Here is a 21,307-nt window from a genome sequence, read left to right on the forward strand (position 1 = left end):
ACCTCCACCCCACCATATTCCCACTCCCAATCCAGCCCTGATTCTCAACCACCACCCAACCCACCCCACACTGGTGCCCACCAAAAATCCTTCAAACCCCCACCCTCTATGCAAAACTCCTTGCATGCACCAGCTTTCCTCCTTCCACCACTTTACCTGCCCACAACCCCTCCTCAAGTTCTCTTGCCACCTCCTTCACCAACACCACCCTCACCCCCTTCATCCCTTCATCTTGGATTGGGCCTGTCCATGCTCCCCCATGATCTTCCCTCTACATCGGCACATCCACCCCCTTTCCTCAATGCCTCCCTTGTCAGTGCCCCCTCTTCCTCCAAAGCTCCTCCACCTCAACCACCTCTCTGACGTCCCGAAGTAACTCCATGCCTAGTGGTGGGGAGAAGTTGGTGGCCGCCACCTGATATTCCAAGAGTTTGTAAACTTTTGTGGCCTTCCTCTTCTTGGTGGGTGTGAGCAACATTGTGTCCAATAAAGCCTCTGCTCCTACTGTAGTTGCCATGATGGTAGTGGTGGGGGTATAGGTAGGGCACTTATAGAGGGCTATGAGGGCGTGGAAGATTTCTGAAGAAAAAAGGTAAGAGTTTGGTTACCTGGAAAGTGAATAGTGGAAAATGGGAGGGGTTTCCCCCTTATTTATATAGCTTTTACTTGGGAGCATACATATGTAGGTTGGTAAGTAAGTTTATAGAGACCGTGCTTGTGAACATGCATACGTAGAGAGTGACATTCGTGCATTCACAACTTTGAACATGCGTGTGTAAAAGGAAACGTGCATGAATAGATGGAAATGTGCGTGCATAGATGTGAACATACGTGCACAGATGTGAATGTGTGTGTGCATCTTGTACATGCAACTTTTTTTAGAGAATTTTAAACATTCCCTCCTATTAAGTTTTGAATTTTTTATCCCCAACCTCACTCATCTCTCTTATTGGTGTGGTTCCGGTTGGGGTGGTAATATTGGAGGTGGGTATAGCATTGGTGGTGATCTATACGTACCTCTCGACATAGGGTTATGATAAATGGGCACTAGATTATATGTCAGTTGAGAAGCATTTATTTACGGGCAATAGGGCTAGTGGTTGCTTTGGCACACCCCAGAGCATATGTTTTGGTGTCGGGTTTCCATGGCACCAAAAATGGGTTGTATCATGGTTCCCATGGCACTAGCACAGTGAGAAAAATGATGTTGTCATCTAGGCCTCAACATCAGACACTCCATGCTTGTATGGTGTTAATGATAGATTGCATACTAAACCAAATCTTTCGTGAGAATAGGTGTGGGTGTCATGCTTAAGGTAGTGGTTGGGGTTGACCTTGAGGTTGCCCTTGAGGCTAATCGTGCCACTGCTGGCCTAAATAGTTTAGTAGATTTTTTTGCAACTCATTCATCCTCATGTCCTTGATTAAGATTCTAGCTAGTATTGGTTGGGAACCCTTGGCTAATGAGGCTTTGGATGATGCATCCCTTTTCTCTTGGTCTGGTTGGATAACTTCTATATCCTTATCTTATGGACTGTACCAGGTCTATTACCTCAGCGAGAACAATACTCATCAAAGATGTAGTGCCTAGATCTATAGATATGGTCATGAAGCCTCTTACTCTTGAGGCTGATCATAAATGAATCAATGAGAGATAAGGCATTTGGTCTCTTGAGGGGATGCATCTCATTTGGAGATACTTGTTTCTAGCAATATAGTCTCGAATTGTGTCACTCTCCTCTTGCTTGAGTTATAGATCTATGCAATGGGGCTCCATTTGGCTCCACTAAGCGAGAATCCCACAATGAAGGTGTGTCTCAAGACCTCATAGCTGGCATTTTCAAGTGGGTTTAGTGACCAAAACCATTGGCTTACTTTGCCTTTAAGGTAAATTATGAATAGCAACCCTTCACACATTGAGCACTATCCTTGGGGGGTGCAATCCTAAGAAACCCTATGTATCACATGCATTCAAGGGGTATGTAAAAAACCCCTTACTTGTAAATTTTTTATGAATAAAATGACCCATTTTTCTTTATGAACTTTAGGGATTTTTTTTTTCAAAATCAATTAAAAAACCTCTTCTGTAAATGTATTTCTGTAAATTTACCTTAAAATTTTGAATTAAAAAACCCCTTCATTTGAACTCATGTGGTATACTTACATATTTTTAGGTGAACCCCCCAAGGCACTATCTATGCTCAAATCAAATTTCATGAGGTAAAATACCCTTTAGAGCCCTCCAATCCCATGTGCGCACCACATACTTGTAAAGGGTGCTGGAGGGATGAGGGGGCCCTAGGGTCATTTGACCCTATACCTAAGGCCCTTTAGGCCTTTATACATGCATGTGGGACATATCATGGCATGTGGTATAGCCATAGAATGACATCACAATGCCAATAAGATGTGGCTTTGGTCAAAATTACAAAGTTATAGAGAACATTAAGGAGTATTAGGTTTAGAATCTTATCATTACACATAATTGTAGAGGACATTAAGTCCTGTTAGACTATTACACTATATAAAGTTATAGTGGACATTAAAGACCTTAGACTATAAAAAACTTATCACAACATAGTTATAGATTATAAGTACCTGGATTAACTCATGATACTCGATTTTAGGCCCCAAAATTATCCCAATTAAAACCAATTAGGCCCACTTGTGGGGGTAATCAAACCCTTCTAAATTATACAATTTCCTCATTACATTTTCTCACTTGGTCATCATATATAGTTGTGGACCCAAATCAAAGCCAATTATATCATATCATATTTTCACTACATTTTCTCCTTTTATATGTTGGGTGGACATCAAAAAACAAATGAAGGAAATGTTTACAACATTGGTTATGTTTTTAAATTTGGCACTAACAATCCTTTTAGAAGCTACAACTGTTATACACCAACACAAAAAATGGACATTGAGTTTATGTATCTAATTAATAAAGGAGAGATTGGTGCCCACTTATCCTGCATATTGCCTACGAGTTCCATGCAATATACATGTCCTATGTCTTTTTTTTAAATGGTTTCATGAAGGACATATATTAGGTTAATAGTAGTAGATTATAAGTAGGTGTATAAACTCATTAATACTTAGTTTAGTTTTTAAAAAGTGGTTTCATGAAGGACAAATATTAGGTTAATAGTAGTAGACTATAAGTAGGTGTATAAACTTATTATACTCAATTTTGGACCCTAAAGACTCAATTTTGGACCCTAAATAATCCCCATTGAAACCAATTAGGCCCAATTATAGAACAGTAGACTAGATTACAAGTAGGTGTATAAGCTCATTATACTCAATTTTGAACCATAACTCATCCCAATGAAAATAAATTGGTCCAATTGTGGGATATTCATACCCTTCTAGGTCATAAATTTTATCTCTATATTTTCTCCTATGGTATGATGTGTTCAAACTTATCACAATCAATTTTTTGCCCAAATCATGTTGAAATGTGCAATGTAAATTAAAGCTTAGGTTATATTGGTTGAGTGTGTGAATGCACCCTAGAGGTGTAAGATATTATCTTGAGAGTTGTGGAAAGATAAGAATGCCACATGAGATATTGTGTGAATGGTGAGAGCCACATAAGGGATTGCCACATGGCATGATGATGTGTAAAAGAGATTGGACTAGATGGTAGCTATATTAGAAGCCTTTCATTGTATGATTTATAACATATTGTAAATACAAGGTGTTGAGTGTGCCTATCTTGTCCACCTCTTATTAGTGTTGTAATTAGCATTATGGAGTTTCTTGATTACTATGAGACTCCTTAAGCATGTGGTTAATATGTGATTATCACTAGGCTTAGAACAATCTCATATTCTTAACATGTATCTAAGCAAGGTTTAGCTAAGCCTAGATTGGGTGTGTTTATTTTAGAGTTTTGGTTTATCATGGCTAGTGTAGAGAAAATAATAATAATTATGGTACACTCATTATCTTAGGGAGAGAAATTTGTGTAAGATTAAGACCTTTTTATGGTTCATTTAAAGATTGGATGAGGTCACTTGAAGGTGTTCATGAAGTCAAGGAGTGCAAATTTCAGCATTATAGAGACTATGGAGTCTACATCAATAATAAAGAAGCTTGTATCTTGACAATATTCTCACATGCATGCTTTTGCTTTGCAAACGAGCAAAGAACGTATGTGACTGACAATTATAAAATCCATTAGGGCATCCATTTGAGCCATAAGCTCTCTCTCTCTCTCTCTCTCTCTCTCGTGTTAATCTCTCACTTATCATTTGTCATCTTGTCAATCATGATGCTTTATTTTCACTTCCACCCACCTTAGTTTCTGTAACCCTAATTTCCTACATGGTATTAGAGCCATGTTCATCCTAACCTTAGCCTTCATCTCAACCCTATGCCTCTCTATGATTCATATGCATCACTAACCTTGTCATTAACATTTTCTTAATATCATATTAGGATAAGCTTCTTATTGATCCTTCTTCTCCCTTTTCTATAGAAAATCCCTTGTCATAAAAATGATTCTATCTCCCTCCATCCTCAATCAAATCCAAAACGTTTTTCATCAAAACGAAGCTCTTTCAAAGCTCTATCCATAGCTCAAAGTGCTCACCCAATTTACAAAGCACAATATGACGTTCACTTTTTTGGAGAAAAATGCAAAAATTGACTTCGTCACTCACCATCAAGCCAAGTCCTGCTAAGGGCTATCTCCTCATGAAGTTTGAATTCAATTAATGCGCACAACAGTAGCCGATAGAAGCACAACAAAAAAAACACTAAACGTAAAACAAATCGATAAAGGTTAGGCAATTCTCAAGCAATTAATGCAATTCCTTTTAGGTATATCTTAGCAATGCTAATATTTTCCCACTTATGAAATTTAAGCTTAATTGATATAGTAGAGCAGTCGGGAAAGAGAAGCTGAAAAAATTTAAAAAAAAGCAGTCAGGAAAAGCAATTGAAAAAACACAAAAAACCTAGAATCTGGGTGCATCTCTTTAAATTAGTCGAAACCATTTAAGGTGTTCTGTTGCATTAGTATGGGCTTCCTTCTACTTGATTTTCATGTTAAACCGCTCATCGGTTGAAGAGAGCAAATTATCAAACTTGGGTGCTATTACTAATTAGGTGATTAAGTACTAATCTTAGTCCCAATCCTTACAATTGAGGTTCTAAGATTACTTTCAAGACTTGTCATTTAATTTCTTTCATCATTTATCAAAAGACCCTTGGTTTGGGCCCCTAATTTCAAGCTCTAAGAACATATAATTTTTAGTATGCTTATATTAAGCGGGAGTAGTCCATTTATCTCTGGTGTGGGTGTTATTAAGCACCTAATCATGCTGTGAGAGTTCCAGATAGTTGTAATGGCATGTAAACTCATGTCTTTGGCTGAGCTTAAGAAAAATAACCAAACAAAGATCAACAATGGCAAGTCTATATCAACAAAATGAAGCTATAAAGTTCAATGAAGAAGAAAAGTCATTATCAAATCAAGACTTCAACTTTGTATGAATGTGCCTTTTAAAAGGCTTATGTGTTCTTGGACACCCTTAGTTCTCCCTACCCCTTGTATGTCCAATTTGTTTGAATTACTCCTTGTTTGGTGGAGTTGGTGAAACCAAAGTGAAAAACATGCTTGGTATATCCAAATAAGCCTTGTTGTTTGTCTAATGTCTGGAGTACTTGTTTGGTGAAGTTGGTGAAACCAAAGTGAAAAGTGTGCTTGGTATATCCAAATAAGCCTTGTTATTGTGGATAATTATTTGAGGGGGATTATTAGAGAAAGGTAAATAACCATCCATGTTGTGGGGGTGCACTAGGGTCCTCAATTTTTGGTCATGTTTTTGTCCCACATGGGTGAAATGGATCTAGAGTAAAATATTGGATCAAACACATCAAAGCAAGAATCTAGCATCCATTAATCATGAGATTAGTGATCAAGTGGTTCATCACATGAATATCCAAAAGAGAGAGAATCTATAAGTGCATGTAGCAAGAGAAGATGCACAAATAGCCTAAGTGTGTTTAACCTCTCACCAAGAGGATGACCATGGAAGGCCAAATCTCCATAGATGGAGCCCAAAGGTACAAGCTGACCAAAATTAGTAAAAGTGTCAAAAGATCCTACCAATGTATCCCAAGCCCTATTTATAGTCACTTTCTCCTTTTGCCCATGGCCCCCTATGTACATGTGGAAATCAAGCTCTATGGTTCATGACAAACCATCCCTTCCCAAAGATTTTGTCCTCAAAATCATACAAGATATTTACAATTGAATCGCAATCTCAATGTAAACCCATGGGAAGTAGAGAGGTCTTCAAAAATGCGCCTCGAATACATTTGGAATAGGGAAACCAAATGTAGTGAAGCTGACAAACTCCTTCTCCAAAAATAGCATATAGGACTGTTATGGCAGCCATGTTGTCGATAAAGCTTTCCTTGAAATTCTTCATGAAACTTCCATAAAAATGAGCTGCAAATGATGCGTAGTCGTACCCAAAAGGGTCCCACATATTTGTCATCGAATCAAATGATCTTCCAAGTGTGTTGGAGTAGATTGGTAACCCCAACAATAGATCCAACCAAAGCTGTCCAGAAATTACAGCACATATAAAACCTCATGATATGCCCATTCTTCACATAATAATCATGCCACTTGATCAAGGAATACTCCCATCAAGTAAACCATGTTGTTGAATATACTCCATTGATTGCCAAGTAGCCTCATCTATGGGCAAGCGCTTCCATTTCACAAGGAATTCATCAATGTTCTGGTTCCTCAAAGCCCTTGTCCTCTTGTCCACAATCCTCTCCGGCTCATAGATAATCTCTCCTTCTTCATCCATCGGTGGTAACTCTTCAATCTCTTGAGGAAGAGAGCCCACAAACCTCTTAAGGTTGGATATATGAAACACATTATGAATCTTTGTAGAAGGAGGTAGGTCAAGCTTATAAGCCAAATCACCCACTTTCTTGACTACCAAATATGGTCCATAGTATCTATGTGCCAACTTGGAAATGGAAGACCCTTTGAGAATATTGTGACGGCTCTTAGGAAGCTTGAGTAACACACAATCACCTTCCTTGAACTCCATTTTGCGTCTATGGTCATCCGCATTTGCCTTCATGACTTCTTGTGCCTTCTTCATATTATCCTTACATAATTGAAGAAGCTGTCTCATCCTTTCCAACTCTTCCTTGGCTAAAGGATTAACCATTTTATCCTCATGGAAGGCAATAGATGGCACATGCACTTGATACCTATAAAGAGCCTCGAAAGGTGACATCCCAATACTCAAATGCTTGCTTGAATTATGACAAAATTCAGCAAGGTAAAGCCATTCATCCCATGATGCTTGCATGTCATGACAATAGTGCCTCAAGTACACTTCGAGCCATTTGTTTGTGCACTCCATTTGCCCATCCGTTTGAGGGTGATAGGCTATAGAAGGAGTGATTTGAGTCCCCAAGTTCTCATACAATGTCCTCCAAAAAGTGCCCATGAACTTGGTATCTCTATCACAAACTATGTTGAGTGGCAAACCATGTATCTTGATGAATACATGCTCCATAAATTGCTTGGCAATGTGAGAGGCCCCATAAGTAGTCTTGGAAGCAATAAAATGAGCTGATTTGGTGAGTCTATCCACCACCACAAATACTTGATCCCATCCATGCTTCGTCTTTGTGGCAAGCCCGTTGATGAAGTCCATGGAAATGTGAGTCCATTTTCCATCCGGAATAGGCAAAGGATGAAGTAAACCACTTGGCAATTGGTGACTATCCTTATTTCTTTGGCATAACACACATTCCAAAACAAGCTTCTTGACATCCCTCCACATGCCTTTCCAATAGAAGCTTTTGCTCACTTTGTCAAATGTCTTGAGAACACCAAGATGACTCGAAAGCGGTGAAGAATGCATCTCATGAAGCACCTTGGAAATGTAAGATGAGGTTGGAACCAAATACACCTTATCCTTGTGCCATAGTAGACCATTCCGAAGCTTATAATGAGGAAACTCTTCACCATCTCCTTGCTGTAATTTTCTGTAAATATGGGCAGCACTCTCATTGACAAGATACTCCTCTTGTATCCCTTTTATCCATTCACTATACACTTCCATTATTGATGTCAAGGTGCAAGCCCACATTCTAGACAATGCGTCCGCTACTACATTGTCCTTTCCCGGAGTATAGGATATCTCAAAGTCATATCCTTGAAGCGTAGCCAACCATCTCTTTTGCTTGGGAGAAAGATTGGGTTGAGAGAGGAAAAATTTCAGCACCCTATGATCACTTCTCACCTTGAAATGAGCACCATAAAGATAGTGATGCCATTTCTTGATTGCATGAAATATAGCCAACATCTCTTGTTCATACACATGCAATTTCATCTCCTTCTCGGAAAGCTTCCTACTCTCAAATGCAATGACACCATGCTCTTGATACAAAACTGCCTCAAGACCTCTTCCACTTGCATCTGCTCTCACATAGAATGTCTTTGAGAAATCCAGACAAACAAGAATAGGAGCTGATGTAAGTAAAGCCTTGAGCTCATTGAAACTCTTGTCTGCAATGGCATCCCAAAAGAAAGCTGCCCTCTTAAGTAGATCGGTAAGAGGTGCCGCAATTGATGCATAGTGCTCCATAAATCTTCTATAGAAAGAAGATAGGCCCAAAAATCCTCTCAATTGAGTTGTATTAGTAGGGGTTGGCCATTCTTTGACACATGCCACCTTCTTTGGATCAGCCCTAATACCATTTTCTCCCACCAAGTATCCACCAAGGTATTCAACCTCATTCACCATGAAAGTGCACTTGGTCTCCTTTGCAAACAATCTATGCTCCCTCATGACCTCAAAAACTTGCTTCACATGTACCAAATGCTCTTCTTTGCTCTTGCTATAGATCAATATGTCATCAAAGAACACAAGTACAAATTTGAACAAGAAAGGAGCCAACACCCTATTCATGAGTGCTTGGAAGGTGGCGGGGCATTCGTGAGAACCAAAGGCATAACCATGAAATGAAACAATCCTCTTTTGGTCCTAAATGCCGTCTTCTCTTCATCACCCTCCTTCATCCTTATTTGATGGTATCCCGATCTCAAGTCAATCTTGGTGAATAACTTTGCCCCTTTTAGCTCATCAAGAAGATCATCGATGCGAGGTATGGGGTATCTATTCTTGATGGTTACCTTATTCAAATCATGGTAATCTATGCACATACGAAAGAAACCATCCTTCTTCTTTACCAATAGAACGGGAGATGCAAACGGAGATTGTGAGGGTTGAATGAGACCCATGGAAAGCAATTCTTGCACTTGCTTTGCCACTTCTTCCCTTTCCACCTTTGATAACTGGTAAGGAGGTTTGTTCACAACCTTTGCATTCGGCTCAAGTACAATGGCATGGTCGATTTCTCTCTTTGGTGGCAAACTCTTTGGCACTTGGAAAATGTCCTCATAATCCTTGAGAAGAGCTGCCATATCCTTGTCTATGTGCTGTCCATTGCTATCCACCCTTCTTGAGTGACATGCAACACATAGACTATACCAAGAGTTTTGAGTTCCTTCTTGAGTCTCTTTGGAGTGATCAAAGAAAGCTCTTTTGGTGTATTTCCAGCCAATACCACAAGCTGTCCATCATGCGAAAAGCTCATAACACCTTGTTGAAGGTTCATGTGAAAATCACCAAGAGAAGCCAACCAATCACATCCCGTAATCACATCAATGGGCCCCATGTCCAATACTACCAAGTCACCTTCCCAAGCATATGAAGAGGATAAACTCACTCTTGTTGAAGGGAAAAACAAATTGGCTTTTTCGTTCTCTCCATTTGCTACTTGTACTTGGAAGGTTATGGGTAGCTCCATCGGAGATAGTTTGAGAGAGTTGAGGGATTTGGAGTTAACAAAACTATGAGTACTCCCTGAATCCACCAAGATGTGTGCAACTCTTCCATTAATGGTGCCCACCAACCTCAAGGTGTTTGGACTCTTGCAACCCGCCAAAAGCTCTTGTGAAATGGAAGCATTTTCTGCATTTCCTGCATCTTTTAGCATATTGTCCCTCAAAATGCATGCATGATCCCTTCCACCGGGGTCGAAAGGAAACTCATCCTCTTCTTTGACAAAAGAATGACCCTCCAAGTCTTCTTCATGTGTCTCCTCACTGCAATCTTCAAACTCTTCCACATCATGAGATGACTTGGAATCGTCATCCTCATCCATAATGATCATAGTAGCCACCACTTTCTTTGATTTGCAAATGTGCCCGGGTGACCACTTCTCTTTGCATTTAAAACATAGGCCTTTGCTCCTCAATTCCTCAATCTTAAGATCATCCATCTGTTGAGTCTTCTTGAATGGTTGAGGAGGCTTCTTGACAAACCCATTGCTCTTCTTAGCATCATTATGAACTCCACTTGTGGACTGTCCACTTCCAAAAAATGTATGGAATTTGGAAGTGTAAGTGGATGTAGAAGAAGGTAGACTTTTCCCCACATTTGAAGAAGTGTGAAAAGGTACATTAGGCTGAACCCTCTTATACTTTGCTCATATAGCTCTGCCAACCTCATATCCTCTTTGATAGTGCTTGGTCTTTGTGCCGAGACATCCGCTTTGATGTATGAATCTAGACCATGCACAAACTTCTTCAATCGCATGTCTTCATTGAGTCCATCCACAAACATGGAGAGCTTCATGAACCTCTTGATGTACTCCCTAACCGACATGCCCTTTTGTGTGAGTTCATACCATTCCTCATGGTATCGGTCTCAAGAACCAAAGGCGACACAAATGTCATATTCATTTCATGCTTGAGTTCTTCCCAAGTATGTGGCATAACTCCTTCCTTGAGCATATGTCTCCACCATTGATGTGCATAGTCTTCCAAATGCAAGGATGCAAAATGCACTTTGTCCCTTTCACTCTTCCGATAGAGCTGAAAGTATGTATCCAACTTATTCATCCATTCTTCCAACTCATGTGGGGCTGAACCATCACCCTTGAACTTAGAGAGTGAAATCTTGTCCTTTACATCCTTTGACACGGTTGACGATGCATTCTCATGATGGTGCAAGGGCTTGTGCTTTTGCATTTGCACAAAAGATCCAAGGAATTACGCAAAATCCTTGTACTCCCTCTTGAGGAAATTTGGCATTTCCATCCACCTATCATGAGCTTCTCTTTGTCTCTCAATGAATGACATATGTTCCCAATCAAGCTCAACCACATCATCCATATCATACACCTCCTCTTCAAGCATGGAGAACTGATTTGCTTTGGGTTTCAAAGGTACTCTCCTTGGATCCCCAAAATTTGACTCCTCATGTCTGAATGTAGGTGCATGTTGCTTTCCATCCAAATGAGAAGAACCCGCTTGGAATGTAGTAGGCTTCATCTCCCGCATAGAAGGCTTTCTAGCATCCACCATGAATCCGAAAGTGACATTCTTGGTGGAATGCTCATGTGTTACCTTGGGAGAAACCTCTTGTACCATGGGTAGCTTGCCTTCCCTACGGCCTTCAAAAGCTGTCCCAAATTGCTTGCCTTCATGTAAAGCACCATGACCACTATCATAGGAAGGTTGGCTCATTGGCCGAGCGACCCTCTCTTCCAAAACTTCCATCCTTATAGCCATAGTGTCAAGCCTACCATTGACTTCCACCCTTGTAGCCATCATGTCTATCTTAGCATTCATTTCCATCAACATTTGCATGATCGAATCGATGGGTATGGCATGCGAAGATTGTGGGGTGTGCTTATGGGCACTTCCGACATTCAACTCCTTATTCCCTTCTCTTGAAGTATGCCTTGAAGTATGCCCAAAAGTATCCCCTTCTCTTGAAGTGTGCCCAAGAGTATCCTCCAGTGCATCCAAAATTCCTTGTTCTACATTGCCTCTTCATCCTCTACCTCATCGGAAGCCAAAGTGTTGCGCCTCGGTCGCCCTTTTGGCTTCGGCCCCATGGAAACCTTCGGTTTTAGAAATTTGGCTCTAAATTGAGGTAAGGATGTCGGATTGAAGTGATCTAAAGCTTGTTGGAGAGCTAATGAAGTGTACTAGACCACTATGCAAAGACCCGTAAGAGATGAGGTGTGCTACTATTCTCTGTTTTAGGGTTTATAGGGTTATAGGCTGAAACGGTATTTTGGGTATAACTTGAGCTAGAGATATCCAAATGCAAAACTTTTTAGCTCAAATCGAAGCCTTCAATGAGTACTATAAGCTTATGTAATTGGATCTAGAAGACCTTCAAACCCCTATGACTGAATTAGGGTTTACTGTTTTTGTAAAAATCCTAAATTCTACCCTAAAGAGATATCAAAATGCGGAGGTTAAGGGTTAGTTGAGTAGCTCTAAGGAAGCACTAAGAGCTCATATGGTCCCTTTTAATTCAATCCAAAAGGGTTAGGTTTGAATCAGGGTTTTTGTGAATCTGCAGATTCTTGCCAAAGTGACCCTTTTTGTGCCCAATTGATCCTTGTTTGCTCCCAAACCAATGTCAACACCTTCCGCACCTCATTGGCATCCCAAGGTCTGCAAATTATACTCCACAAGCTTCAATTGTCCATATATGACTAGAAATTTTGAGAAAATTCTGACATTTAGGAGCTAAATCTCAATTTTTCTCAAGTAGCAATTGCAAAAATCCACGATCCTCTTATTAATTCCCATCCATTACATAGCATGTGCCTCAACTTGCATCACCAAAAGGCATACAAATTCCTTGCAATTCCAAGCATTCACCATATGTTTCCCATGGCATAATGCAAGATCAATTCCCATGAGATGTCCATATTAAGGCGCCATTGCCATGTACATAAACCAAGAGGATCGTCGGTGTAGTGCGTTGAAGCTTGCCGATCTCCCGGCCAAGCTCTTCTCACCCCCGTACCTAGTTTGAACCAAGGCACGGGTTGAGGCCAAGTCTTCACCTCCACACCTAATCCTCCACCGTACCGCTTTACCACGGCACTCACGGCACAGTGGATTCAAGCCATGCTCCTCCCCCGGGCCTCTCCGCCAACACCCGGGGTACCCTCACCAACATATGTAGTTTCTGGAAATTGAAGCAAGTGCAAACAATTGTGAGGTGCATATAGCTTGAATCTGAAAATGAGGTGGATCACTTACAAGGATGTGGCATGACTCATGCCCATTACAATATACTCATAACCATTATGCATGAACTCATGCTTATCCACATAGCTCCAAATGTCCACCATTCATCCAAAGATCCAACATCAATCAATAAGCACAAGTGAGGTAATACCATATACCAATGATATCAATATCCAATTGGTATCACTCCCAAAAGCATTGCTTATGAGTAATTGGCATCAAATGGCATTCAAGGGCATCAACTTGCATTTGAATGTAGCATTACCAATTGATTCCAATCACATATCAAGCTCTTCCAATGCTCAATAGCATCATACCAATGCATAAAAGCATCATGTCCATAGCAAAACCATCTCATTATAACCCAACATCCACTCCATGCATGTGGCTCAATCAATGCATCTAAGCATATGCATTCCTTCATCCATTTATGCATGGATTCATCAAAGAATCTTGCATTTGTCTCACAAATGGCCACATGACATCCAAATAGGTGTGATTAAAGAAAGATGTGAGCAATAAGAGCATGTAATCACTTTCCAATGGATCATGAGTTATGTAGGAATGTTAAAATGCTGTAAATTAGGGTTTCCTTTCATGAATAACCCCAATTTGTCCATAGCATGAGGATTAATCACCAATGCTTGAGAAAATAGCCATAGCAACTCACCAATGGTATTCCGAAAGCTTCAATGGTTGGATTGTTCCTTGATAGAGCTTCCAATGGATCCAAATCTTGAAGATTTTTGTAATTTCTGAGGGTTGCTCAAACCTCCTCTTCTCCCTCTCCAATAGCAATGAAAAACTTCCCAAAATCTACCAAAAAGATGCCAAACATCATGACTAACAGCCACATGGAAGAAATGGAATGTAATAGAATCTCCATCTTGTGATTTTTGGCCGTGAGGATGCGTTGAGCAAAGAGAAAGAAAAGGAAAAGAAATTTTCATTGCATGTAAATTGGCACTCTATGTGTTCCTCTCCTCAAGATCAACAAAAGCCCTAGCAAATGGAAGCAAAACGGGGGAAAGATGAGAAGTAATGGCTATGGAAAGCTTGGAAAAGAAGCACAAAAGATAAACATGATTAACAATGAGATTAAGAGGTGATTAATTTAAATTTTTTTCAATTTTTGTACCCGGCCCCAAATATTTGGTCCAGGTCCAATTGAGCTAAATCTCCATGAAATCACATGAAATCACATGAAATGATACCTCCCCTCCACTAATCTCCAAAGATTAAGTAAAAATTAAGCAAGATTAAGCCAAAACTCCAAGAAATCAAGAGAAAATTCAAAAAATTATCAAGAAAATGACTAATCTCATGCCCAAAACCTTGATAATGGATCAAAATCAAGGCTCTGATATACCAAATGAAATGGATCTAGAGTAAAATATTGGATCAAACACATCAAAGCAAGAATCTAGCATCACATTAATCATGAGATTAGTGATCAAATGGTTCATCACATGAATATCCAAAAGAGAGAGAATCTATAAGTGCATGTAGCAAGAGAAGATGCACAAATAGCCTAAGTGTGTTTAACCTCTCACCAAGAGGATGGCCATGGAAGGCCAAATCTCCATAGATGGAGCCCAAAGGTACAAGATGACCAAAATTAGTAAAAGTGTCAAAAGATCCTACCAATGTACCCCAAACCCTATTTATAGTCACTTTCTCCTTTTGCCCATGGGCCCCTATGTACATGTGGAAATCAAGCTCTATGGTTCATGACAATGGGAGTCTTTTGATGTTACCTTTTGGTGCGTATATAAAGGCTAGTTTTCTAATGGAAAAGTGCGATGGTATTTTGGTCATTTACCTATGCTCACTTGTGTGCAACTCTCTCTCTCTCTTGTTTTAATCTCTCACTTACAATTTATTATCTTGTTTATCATGATGCTTAATCTCCCTTCTACCCACCTTAGCTTATACAACCCTAATTTCCTAAAACCTCGATACTTCGATGGTGAGATGTGTTATAAGAAAATTCTATCGAGTGAAGATAATTCATCTATCCACAAGGCTCATGGCTTTAGTATGAACAAAGAATATCTTCAATCACATGACTCATCCTTTCTATCTAGCCATCTATCTCTCGATGATAAACAATGCTGAGGTGTCTAAGGATGCATAAATTTAAATAAAGCAATCCAAAATCGTTAGGTGCATTTGGCATCTTGATCATTGATGACTATCCTTCTGGTGGGTAATCCATATAATAGAGAATCTTGAGGTGCATTTAGCATCTTAGTCGTTGTTCGTGACTATCCTTTTGGGTAATCCATATATCTAAAAATCTATGTAAGAAAAACCATAGCAATATCTACTATAGTACAGGTTGTTTTCATAGGTATTAAATGAGCTACCTTTGTTAAAGGATCAACTCTTCCAAAATGGGGTTGTATCCTGACTATACCCTAGGTAATCCTGTGATAAAATACATACTCATACATTTCCATTTCATATGCAAGAGGTGCAAGGGAGGAAATTTTTCAGGCATCTTAACCCTTTTAGCTTTGCACGTTGACATATTAAACACTAATGAATATGCTACAATCTGTCCTTTTCAAACCTAGTGAGGAGACATTCATTTTTATAGACATGAAAGTCTTAATATAGCTAGGATGTCTCGCTAGATAGGAATATTAAGAGTCTCATGAGGGTCTTTTAGTTGTTGGTTGAGCTCTAGAAATGAGTTCTATCTTAGTCTACCTCCCTGGCTAGGAGAAATTATATGAGTTTCTCAAGGAATAAATCAACATACTCACTTGGCCATTCAAGTTCACCTACCTTAGGCTCTTGATCTATAGGGTTGAGTTTCACCACATAGATTGTATGCTTCTTTCTAAGTCTCTTAAGTATTTTTTATGCTTTGATCAACTATAATCTAGGATGCCCTGAGCCTCCCAATCTCTGTACCTTGTTTCCATGAAGGTCAAAAAATAAATTATACCCTTGTCGTAGTGGATATTAGTTTTATTAGTTGTTAGTAGCCTGTCCATACTAAGGATACCATCGTAGATTCCCAAAGGTAGTACCTTAAATGTATAATGTGTTTCATTCCTATCTAGCAAGAATTGAATGTTATCTCTTTTTTGGTGGGTGAAAAACTTTTTTGCACTAGTAGTAGCTAATTTGATGCTATGACGGCTTTATGCTTTTAAAAAAAAAGTTTAATACTAACTTATGTATATAGCTAGGCAAAATGAATGAATGTATGCTTCTAGAATTGATAATCAATGAAAAATTCTTACCCTGAAAAGTTGATGGGGTCTTAATCATCACTTAAAATTATCAAAATTGCCTCTAGTGTTGCACATGGATGTGACTCTTCTCAATATTCTCCATTTTTTCAACTATAGTGCCAGCCCTAGAAGTAGCTATCTAAGTCAATTTTCAACTATAGTGCCAGCCCTAGAAGTAGCTATCTAAGTCAATTTTCTTCCTTGATTAAATCCTTTATTCTGAGTAGAAAGAGTAGGACTGCTTCTCCCCACTGGGCAACAAGTCTAGGTCTATTTGGGTAATCCTCACTCTAATGCCCCATCTGAAAGCATTCTCTTGCCAGCAGCATTGCTCCATATCTTGATCATACATCCTTTTGGTGTGTTTGTATTTCTTCCTCTTTATTGTAGATAACAATTGTTAATCCCAAAATGGGTTTTAACACCTAGTAGGCAATCTATAAGATAGGGATGTAGAAGCCGTTCACTCGAATCAAGAGATAGGGGACACATCATCCAAACCCTCTATGGTTTAAGGAAGCCCAACTAACATAAGCAAGAGTCCTAGTCAAGGAGATGAGCATGGACAAGTTGGCAAGAAGTCTGTTGAACCAAACAGGCCAACAGTGGGGCAGGGCTAGCCAAGGCATGCTAATTCCTCAAGTTGGACACCCACACTTTCCATGGAGAGATATGGATTGGTTTATAATTTTTCACAAAAATCATACAAGCACATAGTGTCCACATTACTTAGGCCGAGACAACAATAGTATTGTTCTCATTAACTAGTGCCATGGGAACCATGATATAATAGTATTGTTCTCATTAACTAGTGCCATGGGAACCATGATACAATTCATTGTTGTTGATACATAGGAAACCTAGTAGGGTGGACCTTGGCACTAAGGAAGATGCTCCATGTTTTGAGGCAACCATTAACCTTACTAGACCCACCAACCACTCCTCTAGTGGCATAATCTCCAGTGTTTGCCTATCAAAACCCTTTATTGCATTGCCATAATTGTTATATCCACCTCTGGTATTACCATATGTTAAACCACTCCATCGGTTAACATGGTTTCACCTACCTGACCCATTGTAAGGAACTTTGCCATCTTACCTGCTTAAAAATAGGCACTTATCTTTTATAAGATGGCATTGGAACATATAAAGCAGCCTTCCTATGCTTCATGCCAAATGGGGAAAGTCTACGGACTTAGTGTACACAGTTACTTGGACTAGTAATAGAGACCATACCATTTTTAAGTTTGGGTAGCCTAGTGTGAAAACTAGTCACATTTGTATATAAGTCATTTTTGACAATAAGCAATAGAGAATTATTCCCTTGCATTAGTTTACTTGTGAGCTCTCCTCTTCTCTCTTCTTGCTTGCTTGTATGCCATTGAATCTTGCTTTCTCGATGGATGTGTGCTAGAAAGGTTTGATTGAAGTTTTTCTTCTTACACTAGCTTCTTCTTCTTTCCTCGCTTTTTATGAGAGAGAACCACTGCGAAGGGAGATTTGTTGTTGCCTCCATCAAGGTATGGAGAGCTCTCCCTTCACCCCATTGGCAAAGAAGCATGTTAAGGTGCATAATTGCTTGGTTACATAGACAACCAAGTTTGTGGGCTTAGTTTGGAGCCCGTGTATGTGCATCAAGAAGAGCATGCACTTGTGGATGTTGCTTAAGAAGATGAGCAAAGTGGTGGAATTCCTAGTAACTTTCACATGTGTACACACCTATGGTTTTTCAATAAGAGAAACCTTGTAGAAGCATCCTTGGAAGAAGTTGCATTCAAGGATGGGAAGCATGCAAGTTTTGAGCTCAATGGGGAGCTTATTATAGCCACATCTATGGCTGTGTAAGCCTCAAGGAGGAGGTTTGGTCATGTTAAAAAAAGCTGAGGCAAGTTGGTAACAAGAAGAAGGGAGCCTAAAGAAGAGACTACAGACCAAGTAAGAGTAAAAGACAAAAGTCTTATTTAGTAGGCATCGCACATCAAATGTTTGTAGATTTAAACTCACATAGGGAACAAAGATTGCAACAACCGAAAAAAGTAACAACCGAAAAAAGTTCACAAAGGAGTAGGTTAAGCATTAATGGCTAGAAAGAGAGGAGCAAGCATCTCCTCTAAGAAAATGAAGAAGAACTGGTAGTTCAATAGAGCTCGAAAAGGTGGCTTTCACCCTCGCATAGTAGAGGGTTTTTGGGGTTAGGCTAGGTGAAATTGCTTAAGCTTCTAGTGAAGTGAAGATCGAGTAGGAGCAACAAGATAAGGGGGCACCAATGGAGGGCCTTATCAAGTTCAACATAAGCACTAGGAGAGGGGGCAATAACAATTAGTTGTAGGGATGCCCAGTCCTCGTCACAATGGTCAGAGAGAGAGAGATTGCACAGGAGCTCGCTCGCAACAGCAAAATGGATCCCCATTCACATGCTTTAAAGCATTTGTACTCACATGTAGTTTTTTGGGTAGGTTTTGAAATATATTTTTTAAAATTCTTCCTTAGACTTGAAAAATCATGCGAATATCGGCTTCATGAAAGCTATGGAATTTTACCACATTGGACGGGTGCCTTGCCCTTGCCTTAATGCATAAAAAGGATTGTATTTTCTCACCCAATTTATGAGGGTCTCCTGCGCGAGCCTATGGGTGGTCGAAATGGTTTGTAATGTGGTGTGCATTGAGTTTTACGCATGCATGGGCGATGCACTTTATGGGTTGGTTCCTTTTACTAGGCACTTGGGTGTCTAAAAAGCACTTGGGTGGCTCCACCCCAAATGGTGCGTTGAGTTATGCACGCATGGGCGATGCACTTTATGGGTTGGTTTCTTTTACCGAGCACATGGGTGTCTAAAAAGCACTTGTGTGGCTCCACCATTTTACTCCACCCGAGCAAAATGGTGCTCATAATGGACTTAGGTGTCTAGGTTGGCGAGACATATGCACACACACTTGTTGAACACTCCAATTTGTATTGAGGGGGAGTATTGAAATAGGCAATGCCAAATTGTTGAGGTCAAGAGGTGATTTATTCAAATTGGTTGGAGAGATGGCTAGTTCACACATCTAATTTTACATTAAGGAGGGGTGTTGAAATATGCAATGTAAAATAAAGCTCGAGTTATTTGGTTAAGTGTGTGAATGCACCCTAGAGGTGTAAGATATTATCTTGAGAGTTGTGGAAAGATAAGAATGCCACATGAGATATTGTGTGAATGGTGAGAGCCACATAAAAGAATGTGGAAAATGGACTGCCACATGGCATGATGATGTGTAAAGGAGATTGAGCTAGAGACTATCTATATTAGAAGCTTTTCATTGTATGATTTATAACATATTACAAATACAAGGTGTTAAGTGTACCTATCTTCTCCATCTCTCATTAGTGTGCAATTAGCATTATGGAGTTTCTTGATTACTATGAGCCTCCTTAAGCATATGGTTAATATGTGATTAACACTAGCTTAGCACGACCTCAAATTCTTAACAAATCATTCTAGCTACCACTAGTCTTGTAATTGAGCCACAAAAATAGCTCAAGGATGATTTTGAATTTTAAAGAAATCCAAAGGCAACTTAACCTAAAATTTCCATGAAACTTTGTTAGCACCTATGGTAAAATTTATAATGTACCTAGTAATTTTTTAATTTTTAAAATGACTAAATTAGTATAAAAATATTATAATAGCCTTATTTCAAGGAGATTTATATAAAAAAGTATATTTGTAGTTGATAGAAAGTACATGTAAATGGCCTAAATACGTGTAGAATAATTTATATTTGTTGCATTTATGGTGTGCTTAAAAGTCTAATTAAGGTATTTTTATTGTATAATTTTAAAATTATATTTTTAACAAAAAATTATCTAAATGATAACTATGAAAGACTTTGTTTTTGGCACTTTATTTATTTTTAGACATCTTATGTTGAGAGAATTTTCCTAGTAGAAATTTCTCTAAAACAGTGTACTTAAAGAAAAATGATATTGTTACAAAAGTCTTATGTTGAGAGTATTTGCCTAATATACTTAAAGAGAAATGATTTGGTTACAAAAAACTTGTGATAAGGGAAATGATTATGTTATAAAATTCTTGTGTGAAGAGTATTTGCCTAACATATATATATATTTTAAACAATATACCAAAAGAGAAATTAGCTTTCTTCCTACACTTGGACAAGGGTTAAACCCAACTAGGCCCAATTGTAATCATACCATTCTAGAACATATTGCTTTTTCCTTTGGTATGATGGGTGGACTTCAAAAAAAGATAAGGGAAACTGTTTGCAATTTCATTTAGCTATATTGTAATTTTGGCAAGTTATCAAACTTGGCACTAGCCATCCTTCTAGCTACACTAATGACCAACGAATACTACCTTTTAGACTTATTTCATGGACCTTATGTACTACCTATTGGTCTCATAGAATGGTCTCATAGAAGGTGGATCTAATGAAGAAGGTGGACCTTTCGTACTACCTATGGGTCTCATAGACAATCTAGTACTACCTATTAGACTTATTTCATGCATTTTATACGCTGCCAATTGGTCTCATAGAATCTTTAATGAATCTTCTTGTATGTGCACTCTATGTCAACTACATATTGAAGAGATTGAAAAACATGTCCTACTACCATGCCCAACTTACTAGATCATTAAGGCACGGTTCTTGTAGCTCCTTCAAGAATGCAAAAGCTTGTAATAGCTTCTCAAGTCACTAAAAGACCACTTAGTTTCCTTCATTACTAGTAGCACCTCATGTATCACTAGAATTAAGACTTAATCAAAGATTGTGCTTCAGGCTTTTGACATGATTCACCATGTCTTTATTTGTCAAGGCATTTTAAACCTATTCACATTGTCCCCCTTCCTTGTGGTGATGGATGCTACTTGCATACATCTTTCATTGCCATGAGAGGTCTTATAGCCTAGTTTTTGGCCCCTTGTAGTTTC

This window comes from Cibotium barometz, chromosome 37 (assembly GCF_041138505.1).
Source record: "Cibotium barometz isolate CiBa-2024 chromosome 37, ASM4113850v1, whole genome shotgun sequence".
Taxonomy (NCBI): domain Eukaryota; kingdom Viridiplantae; phylum Streptophyta; class Polypodiopsida; order Cyatheales; family Cibotiaceae; genus Cibotium; species Cibotium barometz.